The following is a 12,154-nucleotide window of genomic DNA, read 5'->3' as shown; positions in this document are numbered from 1 at the left end:
GAATCTTATTGCTATGTTATGACAATGTTATGTTATCACTTATGAAGTCACCGCATGTATGAGACATGATCCTGTTATATATGTGGAATACATCTGGTTTGTTCTTTTAAAACTGGGTGTGACATAGGAATATGAACTTTTAAAATTGTAACAAGCACAAAAAAAACACTCAAATGAGCTGTACCGATAAAATTGAGATAGGGGTGAGCTTGTCCATTCTTCCGCAAATAATCAGACTGAGCAACACAAAGAAAACAATTTCAAGTTGTAGCTTTTTAATGATACAAATTTGTAAGTGCAAGCTGCATCGATCCAGTAAAATTTACTTGCTACTACCTTGTGCCAACCTCCCATCACAAAAAAAAACAGGAATATATTGTTCCATTTTTTTATGTAGAAAAGTGAGAAGAGAGGGAAGGGAGGAGATGAAGAGCAGGAGGCTCAAGAAGAGGTGTGTACATCTCATCGACGATCCTGCTGCACATCTCGGCCTGGAGCTGGGGGTGCGCCAATCACCGGAGCCTCCGGCGGCGGAAGAGTCGGGCCCCTGGGTGAGCCACTGACGATATGGACCTCCCTAGACACCTCCGCTGTCAGATCGGATTCCCTTGATGATTTGATCCGATTGGATTCTAGGGACGACTTGGGTTCGGTCTGTGCGGTGATGACAACGAGCAGCTCAAGCAGCAGGGGAGGAAGAAGCGAAGGACCATGGATGGATAGCAAGTAGCCGCCAATATTTTAGACACCAATATTTTAAAATCAGGTTCCACTAGTGCAGGATGACGTGGAAAGCATTGCGGTCAAAACTTCATAGTCAGTGGTGCCAAGTGCACCTGACATGCATGACTCTTGTACTTTGAAATCGTACAAACTAGGTGAATACCCCGCACCTTGCAATAGTGGGAATAATAGGTAAATGATTTTAAAGGAAGAAATGCAAGAATATGCTAGGGAAAAGTATGAGAATGGCGAGTGCCTCCTCCTGTTGCCGTCCATGACTCTAGTAACACTGCTCATCATCGCTCGTCGTTGTGCCGCCCGATTAGGGTTAGGTTTAGCTGGTTAGAGCTTGAGATTAGGGATTGGGTGTTTGGCTTTTCTGGTTGGATTTTGGATGGCCACCAATCTTAGAGGTAGGTGTTAGCTGATGGGCCAAACCAACAATGGAGGCGAGAGGTAGGTAGGACGATGAGGCAGCGGGATGCCTTCAGCTACGATGGTGGAGGATCGGTGGTGGGAAAGTGATGGCAGTGAGGGAGGCAAGGTAGTAGCCCGGCGAAGCCAAGTTATTGCAGTTGTGGTTGATGACGATGAATCCAGCAGTGAGAAAGCCACTGGAGATTAGTGGAGGGTGGTGCGGGGGAGCACTGTTGAACGAAGAGAGATGATTGGGGGCTATCCATCAGGGAAGAAGACAATAGGAGAAGAAGAGATAGGCAAGAAACTAGAGGAAAAAGAAAGGGTAATCGCCTTCCAATGAAGACAACATTATCATACTGCGTTAATTGAGATGTCCTCATTACTCAATCAACTAAGGAGAAGCAACTCCCAATATACTATGTTGAATAACATACTTGCATGCACCATATTTAATAAATTAATAGAAGAGAGGTAAGTTAATTCTTTCCACCAAACATTTGAAAAGTTGAAGTATACTAACATGATGATTATGTTTGTGCTTTCGCTATAAACATCACAAATGATTGAATACAATACTAAGTGGAAAGCTTGAAAATAGCAGCAATATTACGCTATAGCGTCAAAATAGTGGTTGGCTCCAAAAGAATGCAAGAATATCGCAATTCACACTTTTTTTTTACCGATTTATCACCGATTATAGCAATTTATCTTCTTAGCGCCAATACCGATATATCACCGATATAGGTCAAGTTGTGTTTCGGTCAGGTTCAATGTAATACTTGAAAATGAGAAAAATTCTTTTGTTGACCGCGGGAGTCGCGAGGAGTTCAAGTTTTGTCTTTTTGATACGTTGCTCGGATAGATGATCAGAGACCATGGATGTGTAAATCATGTCTAGACGATTCCGTTTTGCTATCAAACGTCCTGTTTGGTCACTTGGTGAAACCGTAGCGAGCCCAAAAAATTTAGGCCATTGGATAAAAGGGATAAAAGATAAACTGGGTGGGATCGGTCATTACCCCTAATCCCACCCATTCGGCTGGCGCCCAATGGACTCCCTCAAACCCTAGCCAGCTGCCGCTCTGCCATAGCTCACCGCCACCTCTCCGTCGAGGCTCGCCGCCCGCCCTGCTGCCAGTGCAGACTGACTGCCATCTGCCACACCAGACCGTCGCCCGTCGTGCCCAGCTGCTGTTGGCCAGCTAAGGCCCGGGGGGACAGTGGAACAGAGGGGGAGAGCAAGAGGGCAGGAGTCGATCGGCCAACAAGAAAGAGAAAGAAGAGGGAAAGAGGAAGAAAAGAAAAGGAAACAAAGAAAGAAAGAAAAGAAAAGGAAGAAGGAATAGGAAGAGGAAGTAGAAAGGAGAACAAAGGAGGAAGAAGATGAAGTGGAAGAGGAAGAAGAAAGGATAAGGGAGGAGGAGGAAGAGGAAGAGGAAAGGGAGGAGGATTTTTTGGAGTTTCGACGAATGTTGGAAGAGGAAAGGGAAAGGGAAGAGGAAGTGCAATGTTGGAAGTTATGTTCTTACCTATGCATGAAGTCATACATGTGTATTTTATGCATTGGAAGTTATGTCGCTGTCTTATAACCACGATTGTACCAGTACAACACCGTGTGTTACCTAGAAAAGGAGTATGGTACAGTGTCATATGTTGCCCGTGGAGGGATACGACATGCACCCTTATGTTACCCGAGGAGGGGTAAGGGTGAGGAAGAGCATGACATATGCATACATATGTATTTATATAGATATCTTTACTTTAATTGTTTTTATGTTGCGGACTCCTTTGCTTTAATCGCTTTGATGTCATTTTTATGTTGCAAGGAAGTCTCTAATACTGTTTTGGGTTGCTACTGCTATGGTTAAACATAGCTAGCAGATGATAGCATATGATCGTCATTATATTGTCAAGCTTAATCATGTTTTTCAGATATTGTTAGCTTATTCAATTTATTATATTTGTTAAAGATGAATATTTAATCATCTGTAACTAAATAGCTTGTTAAAGCAATTCGCTTGTTGAGATTTTTAAATCTCACTCTTGATATCTTTGCATGTGCGTCTTGAGTTGATGGCGAGCATGCGAGATGTAGCTGCACGTCATTTGCACTAACACCTTCATCTTTTAACTTTTTTTCTATTGTGATATCTTTTTTAGCAAGCTTTAGACGTTTTTGTTGTATGGTTGATCTGTCATGGTACTTCTTCATGATTGAGGCTTGTTTCTCGGTTGCTAGGATATTTGTTGATGCTAGTGTGATGTTTTGTTTATCTCTCGGTATGGTGAGTGGTCAGTTATACCTCAAGTTCTAAGAGAGGTGCTATCGAATTTTTCTTCAAGGTTCGGTGATCCTGTAGGTTGGTCTGAGTGACATTTCGGGCTTGTTGTGATCCCTAGAGTGTTACATTCAACTCAAGGCTGCTTGAAAAGAAAGAAGACAAGAACAGGGACCCTGTCGAGATCAAGGGTGTGGAAATTATCAAGGATATAAGCAATGAATGGGTGTGCAAGCAACAAGGAGGAGGAACATAAGAACAAGAACCTGAACAAGAGGCTAAAGTTGCACATGTGGCACCTGCTGCACTTCCAACAAGGAAAAGAAGGGCAGGGGCAACATGTAATATTGCATCTTCCATTTGCAGCTAAGCAAAGAGAAGAAATAAACTTATTCAAGTCAAAGAGGAAGAATTGCAGTCCTCATCCTCATCTTCTTCTGAGTTCTAAGGATGGAGATGAAGATATTGAGATGGAGTTGTTAGGGAGCTCATCCCCTAAGTCAGAAGGTGATGAATCAAATGTTTGATATTTGTGGGACATGGATTGTAACTTAGATACTTAATTATTTAGTGCTTGCTATGTACCTTGTTTGCGAGACTTTGAGTTGATGCATTGTTATCTTGGTGAAGTTGAGCTTAAAAGACCAATAGACAATATTTGTCTACTTTTATTGATAATATTTTATTTGCTACTATATATCTCATACTTTATCAATTTGCTTTGTGTGTTAATTAGTAAATCCGACTATACAACATTATGATAAAATAGGTATCTATTCATAATATAATGCTAAACGCTAAGCGGGACCCCTGCTGCTAAGCGCCGCTATATGCTATTTGCATCCTTGCTAAGTGGTGAACTTCTCATGGAAACCTATAGAGGCATAAGCTGCATCAACATGAATTAAGATGACCATAATGATAAAAATCTTGTACTCAGATTAGTACATTAATGATTGTGAAGTGACAACCTTGATAAACAGTTCCTGCTACGGGGCAAGAAATTTTATATTTTGTCAAAAGCAATTCTCGGGTGAGGAAAGGGTTGTCTCAGGTAGGGTATGCCTAGGGTAGGATTGAATCCATGGAGGAATGAGAGGTTCATAGATATGGGTAATTACTGGCTAGAAAACATCTTATAGCCGATCTATAAAAGAACTATGAAAGAAAAATATCAACAAATGAGCAATAGATTAAATCCGCAGGGAACATCCTCCTTTATCCTCTTAGACTTCCCGGGTGATAAGGGCATGGCTCCCTTGAATACATACAAGGTAAATTCGTTCTTCATTCTTCATATTTTCTTCGTAATGAATAGAATACTACTAAGTTTTTATGTTGTTTTGTTGCTTAGGAACCTAGGAGAAAAACCGCAACCTCACCTGGACATCATCACTCGATGTCCACGTTTATTTGGAGTCAAAGTCGAGTCCTAGTCAAACTCTAAAGTTCAATCAGAATCTCAGGACAACACGTCAGTAAAACGGGCCTCGCATACGGAGTCCAATTGAGGCGATCTTGGACTTGATAGAAATATTATGATGAGATCTTTCCAATGGATCTAGCCTCGACCAAATATTTCTTATAGTTTAGTCAGAGTCAAAGGAATAAGGTGCTGTATCACCGTTTTAGACCTTCTCGGGTCATGTAATCGTATCGGGGTTAGAGTTCAGGTTATGTACATCTCTTTCCATGGCTGCACAAACCTAGATCGACTTCCTCATATCTCTCTATAAATATACAATAGTCATCGTAGTTAGGTATGGGTTTTTCTTAGATTATTCTGTTTTAGAGAATTTCGTCGTTTATCAGTTTGTAGAACCTCAAACTTGAGCACTTTATTTGTAATCAGCAATATTCACATTGCATCTACCTATTCTTGTTTCTTTTCTCAATTTACTTGCAGAAAAAGCCTTTTTGACGAGGTCAACCGCATCTTGACACGATTTATAACCATGGAGTAATAGTATAGTGGTTGCGAGAGTTTTTGATCTATTCTGGTCGGAGTCTTTGGATCATTAACAATGAAACTCCATCAAATCAACTTATCATATTACCTTCGGAAGATCGAGCACGCCCTCATTAGTTGGTATCAGAGCTTCAGTTGTCCGTTAGGTAATCTCAATTATCCCTTTTTTGTTTCATCGCGTTCCATTACCTAGAGTCCAGAAAATTACCCCACAAAAAGATTTCGATCTTACTTTTTCCGCTATCCAAACCACTTTATGCCTTTCGCAATTTTGTTTTCAGTTTTTTCGTTGTTGAGTTTGAGTCCATCGTTGATGTCTTTGTTGTTGGTCGAGTTATCATGTTCTAGTTTCTAACGTCGAGTCTTTGCTATTTTAGTCATCAAGTATTCTGGCTTGCCCTTGTTTGCTATAGCCGAGATTGTGTTTCTAGTCGAGTTGACCATCAACTCGTGTTCAATCACTAGTCGATTCAACCATCTACTCGAATTTGACCACTAGCCAAGTTGGCCATCTACTCGTGTTCGACCACTAGTCGCTTCAACCATCTACTCGAGTTTGTCCACTAGCCAAGAAAACTATCTACTCGGGTTCAACCAGTATTCGTTGCGACCATCTATTCGAGTTCGATCACTAGTCGGTTCGACCACCTCCTCAGATTCGACCATCTTTTTGGGTTCAACCATCTAGTTAGATTTGACTATCCACTCGATTACGCCTTCGCAACCTATTCGGAATCTATCCATTTCTAGTTGCTGTCAAACACCCCCACGCACCCTTCATATCGAGCATTGTCTGACAAAATTTGAGTAGCAACTCCTTAACCAAAATAGAGCAAGCCAAAGTTCAGAGAGAGAGAGTATCTTTTTATTACCTTTATAACCCTGCTCTCTGAAAAAAGTGTGTGACCCACATACCTCAGTGGTCTTAAAAAAGGCAGTAGAAGAATTTCAGTTTGTGTCACGTTCGCAAAAAAAAAAGAGAAAGAATAACAAAAAGCAAGAAGCAAAGAGTGCCAAAAAAAGGAAGCAAAGAGTGCAAAAACAAAGAGTACATAAAAAACAAAGAAGAAAGAAAGAAAGAGAATTCAGTCGGTATTGTGAATTTTGTTCCATTGTGCTTGTATCTGTTATAGTATTCGGCTTGCTTGAGCTAGTTCTAGAACGTGTTCGAGCTAGCAACTGTGATGAGTACTGTGGATTTTATTCAGTTTTGCTAATCTAATTTCAATTATTGTTATTCCTTGCTACTAAATATTGCATATCTGACCTCCACCTTCTCTCGATCAGAACAGTTCTCCTCTTGCAACCACCTCACTCACCCCTGATAAGATATCATGAACCAGCCACCGATTGTAACACCTGTTATGATTGGTAAGAACACTTGTAAGAGCGTGGTAAGACGTTTGAGAGTGTGTGATTCCACCTCAATCTCCACCACCTAGTGGTCGATAGGGATAATATATCTTTGTTGTCTTCTATTTACTACTAACCATAGCAGGTGAAACATCGGATGCACAAAAGTGTGTTTTGAGGAAAGAATTCACAATGTTGTTGGATAAGCACCACCATTCTTTTAATGACGCCATTGATAAGAAGTTTGTGGAGACAAATTCTGCATTGCAGCGACTCAATGATAGTATTGCAATGCTCAATACATATTTTGATCGGTTGGTCAATCAACCAGTGAACAACGGCTGTATGGACCCTCATGTTGCAGCACATGAACATGACGAGTCCGTCACCGATGATGAAACTCTAAGGCAAGAACAAGGTTCCTTTGATGCACGACTATGGGACCGATTAAACTTCAACCATCAAGGTATGAGAGGTAATAATTTTCAGCAATATAACCTACGTGTTAATGATGATCCTTTTGCTAAGGTTAAGCTTAATATACCATCTTTTGCGAGTGCATATAATGCTGAAAAATATATAGATTAGGAGATAACGGTCAAATAGAAGTTTAATGCTCATCTAGTTCTTGAAGTGCATATAGTTAGGCAAGCCACTAGTGAATTTAAAGGTTTTGCCATCAACTAGTGGAATAGGATATGCATGGAAGGGCTAGCGCCTAAAACATGGGATGCATTAAAGATTACTATGCGTTATAGATTTGTTTCACCCTCTTCTAAATGTGACTTGCATAAGAAATTATATCACTTAAACCAAGACAATATATCTGTAGAAGAATATTGTTAGGAGAACAAGAACAACAAAACCATTGTTGTGAACAGGATGAAACAAGTGCTTGATATTTGTTCAAAGCCAAGGACGACTTTGCTTCAAGGGGGAGAGAATGATATGACCATCAAGTCATCATTTAATTCTGTTTGTCCAACTAAAAATTAGCAAGGATGTGTTATATTTATCACTAAATCTGATCTTGCTGAAATTTATGATAATGATCTGTCATGCAATAACTTGAAGTGCACATATGCATTAGTTTCAATTGAGGATATATCTAGCTCTTTGCCTTCTGTTGTCACTAACCTTTTGCAGGATAGCAAAATCAACAAAACAATGGATGAAGAGAAGAAGTTGCTTAAGAGCCACACCACCACTGCTACATCTCCTCCCATAGGTTGTAATACCCTTTCTCGATGAATACATTTTGGGAAACAACAATAGTTAAATTTTTTGCACAATGTTGAATTGTGAAAACAGGAAGATTAGAAATGTAACTAGTGTTTAACTAATTGTGCATCAATTTGGTGGAAGAATTTGTGTGCATCTAATGAGGTTCCTAGAACTTGGAAAGAAATAAAAATTCTTATGAGAGAAAGATTGATTCCTCAATCTCATACATCTATTTGTAAAGGAGTGTATTTTCAGAGGAGCAACCACTTGCTGCACCTAACATTTTGCAAGAAAATGTGAACAAACAAGAAAAGGAAAACAAGAAGAAAAACGGGAGGAATGAGGAGACATCTGCTGCACCATGCATGTTACAAAAAGGTACAAATGTTAAAGTATCTATATCACCTGAGCAAGAGAACGAATGTAATGAAAAAGTTGCTATAATCACTCAAGGTGATAATTGTTTTGATATCCAGAAATTGACCACCAATGATTCTAATGTAGAAAAAATGTTAGTGGAACCAATTCTTGATTTATCTTTAGCAAAAGATGATTTGCTTGCTATTCCTTGTGACAATAAGGAGTTGTGTGATAATGCTTCACTTATATCAAAACCAAAACTTGTGAATGAATGTGTTAATTATGTTTTACAAATGAATACTTGTTTTGAAATTAAACATGTTCAATGCATTCCTAGTAAGCAAGAAGAGCTGAAATTGTTATCTTCTCTGAATACTTTAGGTTATATTGAATTTGATGTGCTTTGTGATCTGAATAGTTTAGAGGAGAAATTAAAACTTAATTCTGATTTCCCATACTTGTCACATAATACGTTTCATGTTATTGGCAAATACAATGCTAAATTAGAGTATATGGTGCATCGAGTTTATATTTGTTCAGATCTGAAATCTTCTATTTTTGTACCACATGGTGATCATTTAGAGGACTGCAGTAGCAATATTAATATCATGTCAAGTTCTTCTAGTTCTATTTGCAACTCACCAAATAGTTCGCAAAAATGGGAGCATTGTTGGGTGCTACCATACACCACAACCATCGCTTCAACTTTCTTTGTATAGAAGATACAAATTGGTACCAGGTTGCGATGCAATATCACTTCTGTTAAAGGAGGGGAGAAAGAAGTGATATGTGCATTCACTATACCAATGTTGTCTACTATGGCAAATTATGATCAGGTACAATCATTTCAAAAAGAATTACAATTGTTTTATAAAGAACTTATGATATTACATAACGAGAGTTCTTTGCGTATTTTGCTTTGTGTAGAAGTTTATGGATAAGACAATGGTATACACAAACCTAGGATGGTTTGTTGTAAAGAAAGGGAGGATGATAAGGGCATGACTCCTTCGGATACACATAAGGTGAAGTCGTTCTTCATTCTTCATATTTTCTTCATAAAGAATAGAATACTACTAAGATTTTATGTTATTTTATTGCTTAAGAACCTGGAAGAAATACCACAACGTCACCTGGACATCATCACTCAAAGTCCAAGTCTACTCGAAGTCAAAGTCGAGTCCTAGATGAACTCCAAAGTCCACTCGGAGTCCTAGGACAGCACGTCAGTAAAATGGGCATAACTCTCACATACGGAGTCCAATTGAGACGATCTTAGACTTGCTGGAAAGCTTATGACGAAATCTTTGCAATGGATCTGGCCTCAAACAAATATTCCTTATAATTTAATCAGAGTCAAAGGAAAAAGGTGTTGCATCACCGTTTTGGACCTTCTGGGGTCATGTAGTCGTTTTGGGGTCAGAGTCTAGATTGTGTACGCCTCTTTCCACAGCTGCACAACCCTAGTTCGACTTCCTCATGTCCCCCTATAAATATACAATAGCCATCGTAGTTTAGGCTCGAGGTTTGCTTAGATTATTCTGTTTTAGATAGTTTCATTATTTATCGGTTTGTAGAACCCCAAACTCGAGCACTTCATTGGTAATCAGGAATATTCAGATTACATCTATCTGTTCTTGCTTGTGTTCTCGATTCATTTGCAGGAAAAGCCTTCTTAGCGAGATCAACCGTATCTTGTATGGTTGATAACCATGGAGTAGTGGTGTAGTGGTTGTGAGGGTTCTCGATCTGTTTTGGTCAGAGCATTTGAATCATTAATGTCGAAACTCGACCAAATCAACTAATCATATTACCTTCGGAAGATCAGACACACCATCATCACCGGGCATGGAATTTTAATCCTTTATCCTCTTAGACTTACTTCGCCAGGCTAGTCCATTCTCTAGCTTATTTGCCTTTCCTGTTAAAGGAGTCTGGAATAGGGATAGAAATTAAGTTGTTCCATTCCAGAAATAGTAGGTTGAGCAACACCAAACCCTGTATTTTTGGCAAAATCTTTTGTCCTCATTTTCAACTACGCTCACTTGAGAAGCTAAGAGGATTTTTGGGTTTGATGGTTACTATAGGCGGTTTGTGCAATGGAGGGATGGACCCAATGCGCGGTGACGTTATTGGCTTCTAGATTAGAGAAGGTGGTGGACGCATGACAACAACTACAAACAACACGAGCAACACAAGTGGAAAGGGGTGGATAGAGGTGGAAGAGACATATCTGATAGTGGGAGGTAGTAGCACGACATATCAAGTGGGAGTCAATCTGGGTTTGAGAGCAATACAATTTATATAAGATGATCTTGAGAGTGAGCATTACAACGATTAGATGGAGATATAAGCTAAGGGCTAAGTGAAGTAAATGGAGTGAACAATCCATGAAATGCATACCAAAAAATTGAAGGGGGTTATTTTGAAAATTGACTTTGAGAAGGCCTACGATAAAGTGAAATGGTCCTTTCCACAACAAACACTATGAATGAAAGGGTTCTCGCCTAAGTGATGTAAAAGGATTGAGAACTTCGTTTCCGAGGGAAGTGTTCGCATAAAGGTCAGTAATAATATTGGCCACTACTTTTAGACAAAAAAAATACGTCAAGGTGATACTATGTCCCCAATCCAATTCAATATAGTGGCCGATATGCTTGCTGTATTAATCAAGATGGCTAAGGATGATGGTCAAATCAATAGGGGTGGTTCCACATCTGGCTGATGATGGATTGTCCATTCTATAATATGTAGATAACACCATTATTTTCATGGATCATGACTTAGAACAAGTCAAAAACATGAAGTTATTATTTTGTGTCTTTGAGCAATTATCGAAACTCAAAATAAATTTTCACAAAAGTGAGTTGGTCTGCAATGGAGAGGCAAAAGAATTTAAAGGCCAATACACACAAATATTTGGGTGTGACGTTGGGTCTTATCCCTTCAGATATCTGGGAATTCCCATGCACCAGGAAACTTAGAAACATTGATTGGAGGGGGTTGAAGAATGTTTGAAGAAGAAACTGAGTGGTTGGAAGGCTAAACATTTATCCTATGGTGGCAGATTGGTTCTTATTAACTCCGTACTCAGTAGTTTACCCATGTTTATGATGTCCTTTTTTAAAATACCGAGAGGAGTCCTTAAGAAACTAGACTATTTCTGATCTAGATTCTTTTGGCAAGGGGATGATCATAAGAAAAAATATACACTAGCCAAATGGAACTTGCTTTATTAACAAAATGATCATGGAGGACTAGGTGTTGCATACCTGAATATTAAGAACAAACGTCTTCTCAATAAGTGGATATTTAATCTACTAAATGAAGATGGAGTATGACAAAACCTTCTCGAAGAAAAAATATTTGGGGTCAAGAACTTTATCACAGGTTGAAATAGAACTTAGTGATTCACATTTTGGGAAAGGCCTACTAAAGGTAAAAAATGAATTTTTCTGTTTTAGGTCATTTCGAATTAAGGGTGTCTCACAAACGATATTTTGGGGGAGACAATTGGCTAGGTAATACCCCTCCCCTATGTGAACAATATCTGACTCTCTACAACATAGTGCACAAACAACATGCCATAGTTGCGGATGTGATGCATAGTGACCCACTGAATGTATCCTTCAGAAGGATGCTAGTGGGTGAATGTCGAGACCGGTCCAAGGAAAAGACCATTCTCACCTATGTGATGAGCCCAGGAATCAATCCCCACATATAGTGACTTCATTGATGAATATCATTACAAAATCACACTGAATCGTCTTTAATCATCTTACAAAAGTGAGCTTTGAGGGACAAGATCCAAATAAAACTACAGCGT

This window comes from Phragmites australis, chromosome 24 (genome assembly GCF_958298935.1).
Source record: "Phragmites australis chromosome 24, lpPhrAust1.1, whole genome shotgun sequence".
NCBI classification, from domain to species: domain Eukaryota; kingdom Viridiplantae; phylum Streptophyta; class Magnoliopsida; order Poales; family Poaceae; genus Phragmites; species Phragmites australis.
This window is presented reverse-complemented; position numbering follows the sequence as displayed.